The sequence below is a fragment of the Anneissia japonica genome, unplaced genomic scaffold, assembly GCF_011630105.1.
Source record: "Anneissia japonica isolate Jap-2015-1 unplaced genomic scaffold, ASM1163010v1 scaffold4464_len47620_cov111, whole genome shotgun sequence".
NCBI lineage: Eukaryota > Metazoa > Echinodermata > Crinoidea > Comatulida > Comatulidae > Anneissia > Anneissia japonica.
Window position 1 is genome coordinate 40,297 of NW_022737323.1, and position 8,089 is coordinate 48,385.

At 33.2% G+C, this 8,089-nt stretch overlaps 1 long non-coding RNA gene across 1 annotated transcript; it reads right to left on the minus strand.

Moving 5' to 3' along the window:
• Positions 1-3,208: 3,208 nt before the first annotated feature.
• LOC117117320 lies at positions 3,209-8,089 on the minus strand. The gene is made up of 4 exons (XR_004446886.1): positions 8,058-8,089; positions 5,020-5,148; positions 4,073-4,197; positions 3,209-3,437 (listed from the first exon to the last, which is right to left on the minus strand). It is a non-coding gene; the product is annotated as an uncharacterized LOC117117320 (long non-coding RNA).

Consider the following 8,089-nt stretch of genomic DNA (forward strand, 5'->3'; position numbering starts at 1 on the left):
GGACTTAGACTAGACTGAGACTGCTTGGCCGAAACCGCCACAATATCAACAATATAATACAACAATTATTTTTCTTAATACAATTTAGGGGGATGCGATCGCACCCTCTGCATACCCCCTGCATCCGCCCCAGTATTATACATTTTATTTTATTTTGTATTGTTATTGGCCAGAGGTTTAGAAATGACCACTTGATGTGTTGTTGGGCTTTCCCATGTCAACTCTAAAAACCTCGCTGGTCAATATGTAGTTAAATACATTTGGAGAACCCCTCTATTCATGAAAAGGTTTTCAACTTTATAGGGAAGTGCATTTAAAAGGCAAATTTTCAACACTGCAAGATCAAATCAGAACCAAGATTTGTTTCCCTGAAAGTATTTGTGAAAGTCAATTGAGCTTCTTGTTCAAAACCTGGGCTATTGATTTGGGGGGGGGGGGGGGGGCCTGCGACGCCCTCCCCCCCCCCCACATATGAAAATTGACTAATGCATAATATAACATGTAAATCAGACATCTCAGAAAATCATCTAATCAATACATACATACACATAAATCATATTGTATTTAACATTGGTAAAGTTCTCCTATGGTCAATGACATATCAAGGAGTCTGGAAATGGTGGTGCCTGATGGTGGAGTGAATGTGAAGTTTGGGGTATCGATGATTAAGTGAGGGGGAGCTAGCTCGTAAAAATAAGGTGATTTTATATCTACTTGAGAGTATAGTTTTTCATTTTCAATGGGGAGGGAGTGAAAACTGCCCCCTCCCTCTACCACTTAGATATGCCAGTGCTATGATTTAGCTTTGTAAGTTGTAATTTTACATACGGGGCATATACAATTCTTTTAAAGCTTTGTGTCTTTATTGAGCTTGTCGACAAACGATTTTCATTTTTTTTAATTCATATTGTACTTATTTACAAAATTGAAGATGGTCAGTGGCTAATATCAGAGCCTCCTTGCTCAAAACATGTGTTCTGGTTTTTGTTTGATTGTCACCTTTAGAATGTGTTTCGATATCAATAAATTTAGTGAACTCCGTCATAATTGGTTTCTCTGTTTATTTACTATCACAATTAGGAATTGAGATTTTAAAGCATGTAATGATAGTTACTATGCCATTTAATGACACTTTCGATGTTTTCTTTTATTTTGACTTGATTTTGATGTTTTTTTGTGATGCCCTTTTAATTTAAGTTGATTCCACAATTTTGTCAAACAAAATACACACAAATTTTAAAATAAAAGAAAAAATGATGCTCTACCTCTTTACTGTTACTATTCAATGTTTCAAGTGCATTCCTGAAACTATAATTATAGAGGGCGCTATTGAGATCAGACTCATCATTCATGCTGTCATATGTGGACTGGGTAGTCTGCTCAACTTGCTGGCTTGTAATTGGTTCATCTGAAACCAACGAGTCCCTGTTTCTACTCGCTATAGATTTCACTGTGCTTTCAATTGGAAAAGAATTTCTCTGCTTGTCAAAGAAAACTTCTGAAATTGATTGTTTTTGCTGGAAGATAGACCACGAAAAACCATGAATAATATATATGTAAATAAATACATCTTGGTCATTAATTTAATCAATTTAAATGTTGTTATTAAATTTATATTGTGCCCGCGCACCCCAAGATACGTAAGCCACTGCCTATAATTATTATAATCAAGGAGGTACTCGATTTCGTCTACAGCCTGTGGCTGTACTACTAAGTCAACCAAGTCAGTGGTAGGGTATAATTGCCAAAAAAATTAATAAAAATAAGAATAGTAATTTTAAAATAATAGCCTTTAATGCTAATTTCAGAATAAGAATCTACTTTCGGAAATAAAAAATCTGTTGCTAGAAAACATTAGTATAATATAATTATATAAAAAATAAAAAAATAAATAAAAATAAGAATAATAACAGAATATAAAAATAATATCCTTAAATGCTCATTTCAAAATAAGAATATATTTAATGCATGTTAAGTAAATAAAAATAAATAACGAAACTATTCCGGAAGTAATTTTGTACGGTCATTCAGAAACACCAATCCCATCAACCCATTCTTTGCTTACTTCTGCTTGCTTAAACGATACGCGGGAACGATTTGTATTGAAGTTTAATTCTCTGAATACTGTACTGTAATGGTAATGTTACAAATTGAACATGTAGCTATGCTACTAGCCACTCTTATGGCTACAATGATGCGATGTTATGTGGATGGATTTACTGTCCAATCCAACTTTGATTTCGCCGTGAACATGAGGAGGCGAAGAAGAGCGCGACGACAGCGGGTACTTGCTGTGGACGAACCATTTGGCAAAGCAATTAAGGTTGATTTATCAAACAATTAATAAAATAAAATACACACGCCTGCTAAAGTACCCTACGCACAACAAAATTTATCATTTACCCATTGCACATCACTTTTGAGTATGATGCCATTCATTATATTATTGTTTCTAATTATCTTGTAGTAGCAAAATTTTAGGCAACTTGTTTCTTCTGTTTTACCGCTCGGCCACTCGACTAGCCTCATGTGATAACTGTGTGGATGCTCTATCAACTGAGTTGCAGTATTTAATGTATGTTGAACCCCATTTGGTTTTCCTATTTTATTTTTTTTTATCAAAGGTATTGCACAAAATAAAAATATATACAAACATCTTCACTATTGATAAAGATGATGAGAAGTTTACAAGAACAATGTATTGTTGATCCCATTGATATTCAAACTATTAAGACCCATGGGCTGAGCAGTTGACTCAGAGGTATTGTTCCTGCTTCTTGTGCTGAAGACCGTGGTTCAAACCCGGCCAGCGGTGGCTTTTAATAGGAGTCTGATCGCTTGGCTCCTCAAAGATGGAAAAACTAATTTCCGGGAGATCTACAGCGGCTGATCCTCGAATTCAAACTCCATGGTTTCCAGGAGACTTGGGACCCCTGCTATCCTAACATCTAAGTACTACTTCACTGTAAACAACCTTATCCTTAGTTTATCCTCTCTATGGTTTATCTGTGTTCATTTACTACTGAATTATTCACAATTAGAATTGAGGTTGAAGCATGTATAGTAGTATAATTACTATGCCATTCAAATATATTGTTTGTTTTTTTTCTTATTTTGACTGCTTTTTTTTTGTGATGCTTTTTCAATTTGTCCATCAAAATAAATCAAATTTATATAAATAGAAAAACAGATGCTCTATTACCTCTTTACTTTCACTATTCAATGTTTCAACTGCACTCCAGACACTGTCATAGAGGGCGCTATTGAAATAAGACTCATTCATCCTGACATGTGAACTGGGTACTCTGCTTGGCTTGCTGGCTTTTAATTGGTCCATATGAAACCAGCGAATCCCTGCTTCTCGCTATAGATTTCACTGCAACAGAATTTTTCTGCTTCTGGTGTAAAACTTCTGAAGTTGATGGTTGTGTTTTTTGCTGGAAGATCAGAAAAAATAGATTATTGCATACTATAACATGTTAATAAAGACATATCGGTTATTCATCTATCAATTAAAATACTGTTGTTGTTATTAAATATTCTATCTAATATCGGTATAAAAATCTCCTACAGTCAGTGGTGTATCTAGTCTGGAAATGGGGAAGGGGCTAATGTGGGGGGGGGGTGGCGAAGTGGAGGACTCGTTTAAGTGAGGAAATGTTAGTTTACAAAAATAAGGTGATTTTTTATCTACTTGAGCATGATATACTTTGCCTTGAACATTTTAAATGGGAAGGTGCAAGTTTTTTAGGGGAGGATCGAATGCGTGCAAATGATGCTCAATGTTGGTGATACTTCCAAACTGTACATCGTCTCCATTGGTTACCCATTTATCTGAGACTGTTTGACTGTCTTCAATTCTTGGCTCAAATACCATCTTTTTTCTTTATTTTAATTCTGAACTTGATTCCTTTTCTTTTGCTTTTTGTTTAAAATTCTTTCTATTTTTATGTGCACTTGGGCTGTGGTTTTTTTACATAGAAACGAATTTATATTATGCGCCTTATAAGTATATCACTATTATCATTACCAGTGATGAAGTAGTGCAATTTGTGAATTACTATCAACTTACCGGGTGTGATCATGGCTCCACTGCTAAGTCTCTGTATGACCCAATAGGGCTTCTGCCTTGCTGAGGGCTACTAGGTGGATTTAGTGGCATAAATGCATCTCAACTGTCTCTTGTATAGTAAAATTCTTAAAAGAAGAAAAACAAAGATTAAAGAATAGATAACCACTATGCTTTAGTGCACCCACATGTAATTGATAATAAATTTGTTGTTCAATTTTTAAGGATTTTTTTCTCCTAAGTGAAACTTACTACTGAAATGTTTTTATTTTTTTGATTTGCATATAGTGATATTAACAGGTAGAACTATATAGTGAAAATAAACAAGGTCTTTATGCTTTACCCATTAAATCATTAACAAAAACCTAAAATAAATAAATAACAATAACCCCACCACTGTATAATATTTATTATTGACATTTTTATCATCATTGTTTAAAAAAAATCCATTGAGAGTATATAATTATCTCGTTATAAAACCAACAACCTGCATATTACATAGTACCGTCCTATTATACATTTTATTGTATTTTGTATTGTTATTGCCAGAGGTTTAGAAATGACCACTTGATGTGTTGTTGGGCATTCCTATGTCATCTCTAGTCACACCCCTGGTCAATATATATTGAAAGGTAGTCGAGAAACCCTCTATTCATAAAAACCTTTTCACCTTTATAGGGAAGGGCATTTGAAGGCGAATTTTCAACATTGCATGAACAAATCAAAAGCAAGATCTTTTTTTTACCTGAGAGTATTTGTAAAAAATCAACTGAGCTTCTTATTCAAAACCTGGACTGTTGATTGGGATTGGGGGGGGGGGGAAAGGGGGGGGGGGGGGGGAACATACATAAAATCAGATGTAACCTATAGAGTAAGGGCAGGCATAGAAGAGGTGCTTATACCCCAAAACACTGCAGTATCACATGAATAGGAAGAGTCTGTACACATACCTGTCTCAAATTGTTCTTATTGGTTTCCAGTATACACAATCTCCATTGAAGACCATTCCTTTGATATTAACATACGAGTAGAAATCATTATGATCCTTAAACTTGGAAATCATGGGACCATTATATGCACTATAAAAAAAAAAAAATTACATATTAAAATAGCAACCTGAAGAAGTTGATTGCATAAAGAAAAAGCTTGGTGTTCAATGAATTATATTTTGTGTATTAAAAGTGCTGTTTGATATATTTTTTTACTGATTTAGTTGAGACCAACACAGCTACTCAGGGGTCCTAAGTTGGAAGAAGTCACTTGCTGGAGATCTGGTTAATGAGCTTCTTAAAAACACATGTAACTTTATTTAGCTGCACATGGTGATACTCATCAGCAGCTGACTTGCGTGAGACCATTGATAATTACAGTACTGTAGTATAAACAGGTAAATATTAGGAATTTGCGCAAGATTGGTTCATTTCCAGGAGATTTCTGCTTTCTTGGGGAATTGCCATAGGCCATCTTGTTTTGCTGGCGATCCTTGTGACTCTTTGAGATTTGGCACCCCTGGGCTACTACTACTACTAAATTATGTATATATTATGATTTTACGTATTAAGATTGGTTAATTTTCAGGAGATTTCTGCTTTCTTGGGGAATTGCCATAGGCCATCTTGTTTTGCTGGCGATCCTTGTGACTCTTTGAGATTTGGCACCCCTGGGCTACTACTACTACTAAATTATGTATATATTATGATTTTACGTATTAAGATTGGTTAATTTTCAGGAGATTTCTGCTTTCTTGGGGAATTGCCATAGGCCATCTTGTTTTGCTGGCGATCCTTGTGACTCTTTGAGATTTGGCACCCCTGGGCTACTACTACTACTAAATTATGTATATATTATGATTTTACGTATTAAGATTGGTTAATTTTCAGGAGATTTCTGCTTTCTTGGTCTTTCTTTCTCTTTTTTTTTTTTTTGTCATTCTAGTGTTGAAAGTAAAGTGATCAATGATACCTATAAGCTTGTAAAAAAAAAAGAAGCGTTAACATTTAATCAAACCAGCCTACTGCAAATATTGATGATTTCAAATAAAAATAAAATTTTACGAAAAAGTGGAAATTTCAGAAAAAAATAGAAGATTTACTTCATTTTTATTAATGGGGTGGGTAATGTTTGGCAATTAGGCCTAAAATATAGGCACATAGGCATAGCTAAATGCTGTTGTACTTTGAAACTAAACACAGCAATTTTTCCCTTATAAAAAATAGTACGATTGCCTAGTGTATTTATCAAAATACAATTTCAAAATTTTACTACAAAACACAGGTTGTTTGTGCTTAATTGAGTAGAAAATGTGAAAATAATAAACTATTAGCTTACAAAACATCATTAGAACAAGCAGAAAATTTTTTTTTAAATAATGTGTTTGTGTTATTGCTCAATAATCATTCAGTCAGTTAATCAATAACCATGCATACATGCATACTGTAAATAAATCATCACAAAAATCAATAAGAAAATGCATACTTTTTACTATATTATTATTGCGAATTTTGACTTACTATTATTACGTTACCACAAAACTCCTAATACGATAAAGGTATTGTTGGCAAAATATCTTAAAGACTTGTTTTTGTAATTGTACAAATGATGTGAATGTTCAGTACATGTTCTTTGTTTTAATGCCTCCTATATTATTGTTTTACTCTATAATTCACATTACACAATTCAAAACCAGTTGAGATTGTTGGATCACCTTTTATTGAGAGTTTGGTAGGTTAACGGACAATGTTTGTATTTGTACGTGTCTCTCATATGTTGTAGTTAAATTGGGTGACTGCACTGCAGCCATTGGTCCCCATCCCAAATTTCTAATTTTCCATAGAAAGATGTGTATAAGAGACAGGTCACACCCCTTCTTTCAACTAAAGGCCAGACATGTTTAAATACTGTACCTTGTTTAATCAAACCAGCCTACTGCAAATATTGATGATTTCAAATAAAAATAAAATTTTACGAAAAAGTGGAAATTTCAGAAAAAAATAAGATGATTTACTTCATTTTTATTACGCCCTCAGATGATAAGATATGTACTGTATATTTCTTTCTAATTATATAAATTTGAAGCATTTCCATCCTATTTGACATTCACTAAAAATATTTATTTTTATTTTCTCCTCTGTCTGGATTTTGACAAAACTATTTGCTAAATAAGAAAACAAAATTTTATCTTTATTTTTATTTAATCTTTAAAAAAATAAGTAAGTGAAACAAGAAATAAAAGCTACAGTATGAGGGCAGCATTGTAACTAATTCTAGATGAGTGCCTGATGATGAGACACCGCGATGGTCATGTAAAGCAGAGTGCTGAATGTGGCCAGAAAGTTGGAGGTGCCAGAGAAGACCAGTTGGACCGCCAAAGATAACATGGCGAGCAGGATAAGAATCTGATAAGAACCTAATTCTTATTCTAATTGATAAGAACCTGGTGGAAAAATGATGTCAAAATATGAATAAGTCTGATACTACTTTTAAGTACTCATAAACTATGATGATGTCCAATACATGTCATACAGTACAAGACAGCCAAGAATTTTCACACCCTCAGTAGAAGTTGGGGCCAAGGTAAGCAATCAATTAACCAGTCAGATCAATGAATCAATTAATGCATAAATACATGAAAAATTAAATCCTCACAAAAAAATCAATAAAAAATGTATTTTTTTCTACATCATTGCCTTAACAAATTTGGCTTATTATTATTATTATTATTATTATTATTATTATTATTATTATTATTATTATTATATTTTCAACTATTTATCCTTATTTAATTTTTTTTTTTAAATGTGTATAATATATATATTATATAAATAAGGCATTGCTCATACATAAGATTTGGCAGTTGATATTTAAAGTTTACTTTGCGATTTTCCAATACTTCAAGTGATTGGCTTCAGTATCTATTTGTATTTACAAAGAAGATAAACCCTAAATTATAAAAATGAAAATACTTTTTGAGAGGAGAATATGTACCTACCTGTGTTCTCCAGCTGTATCAGTGCAAAATGA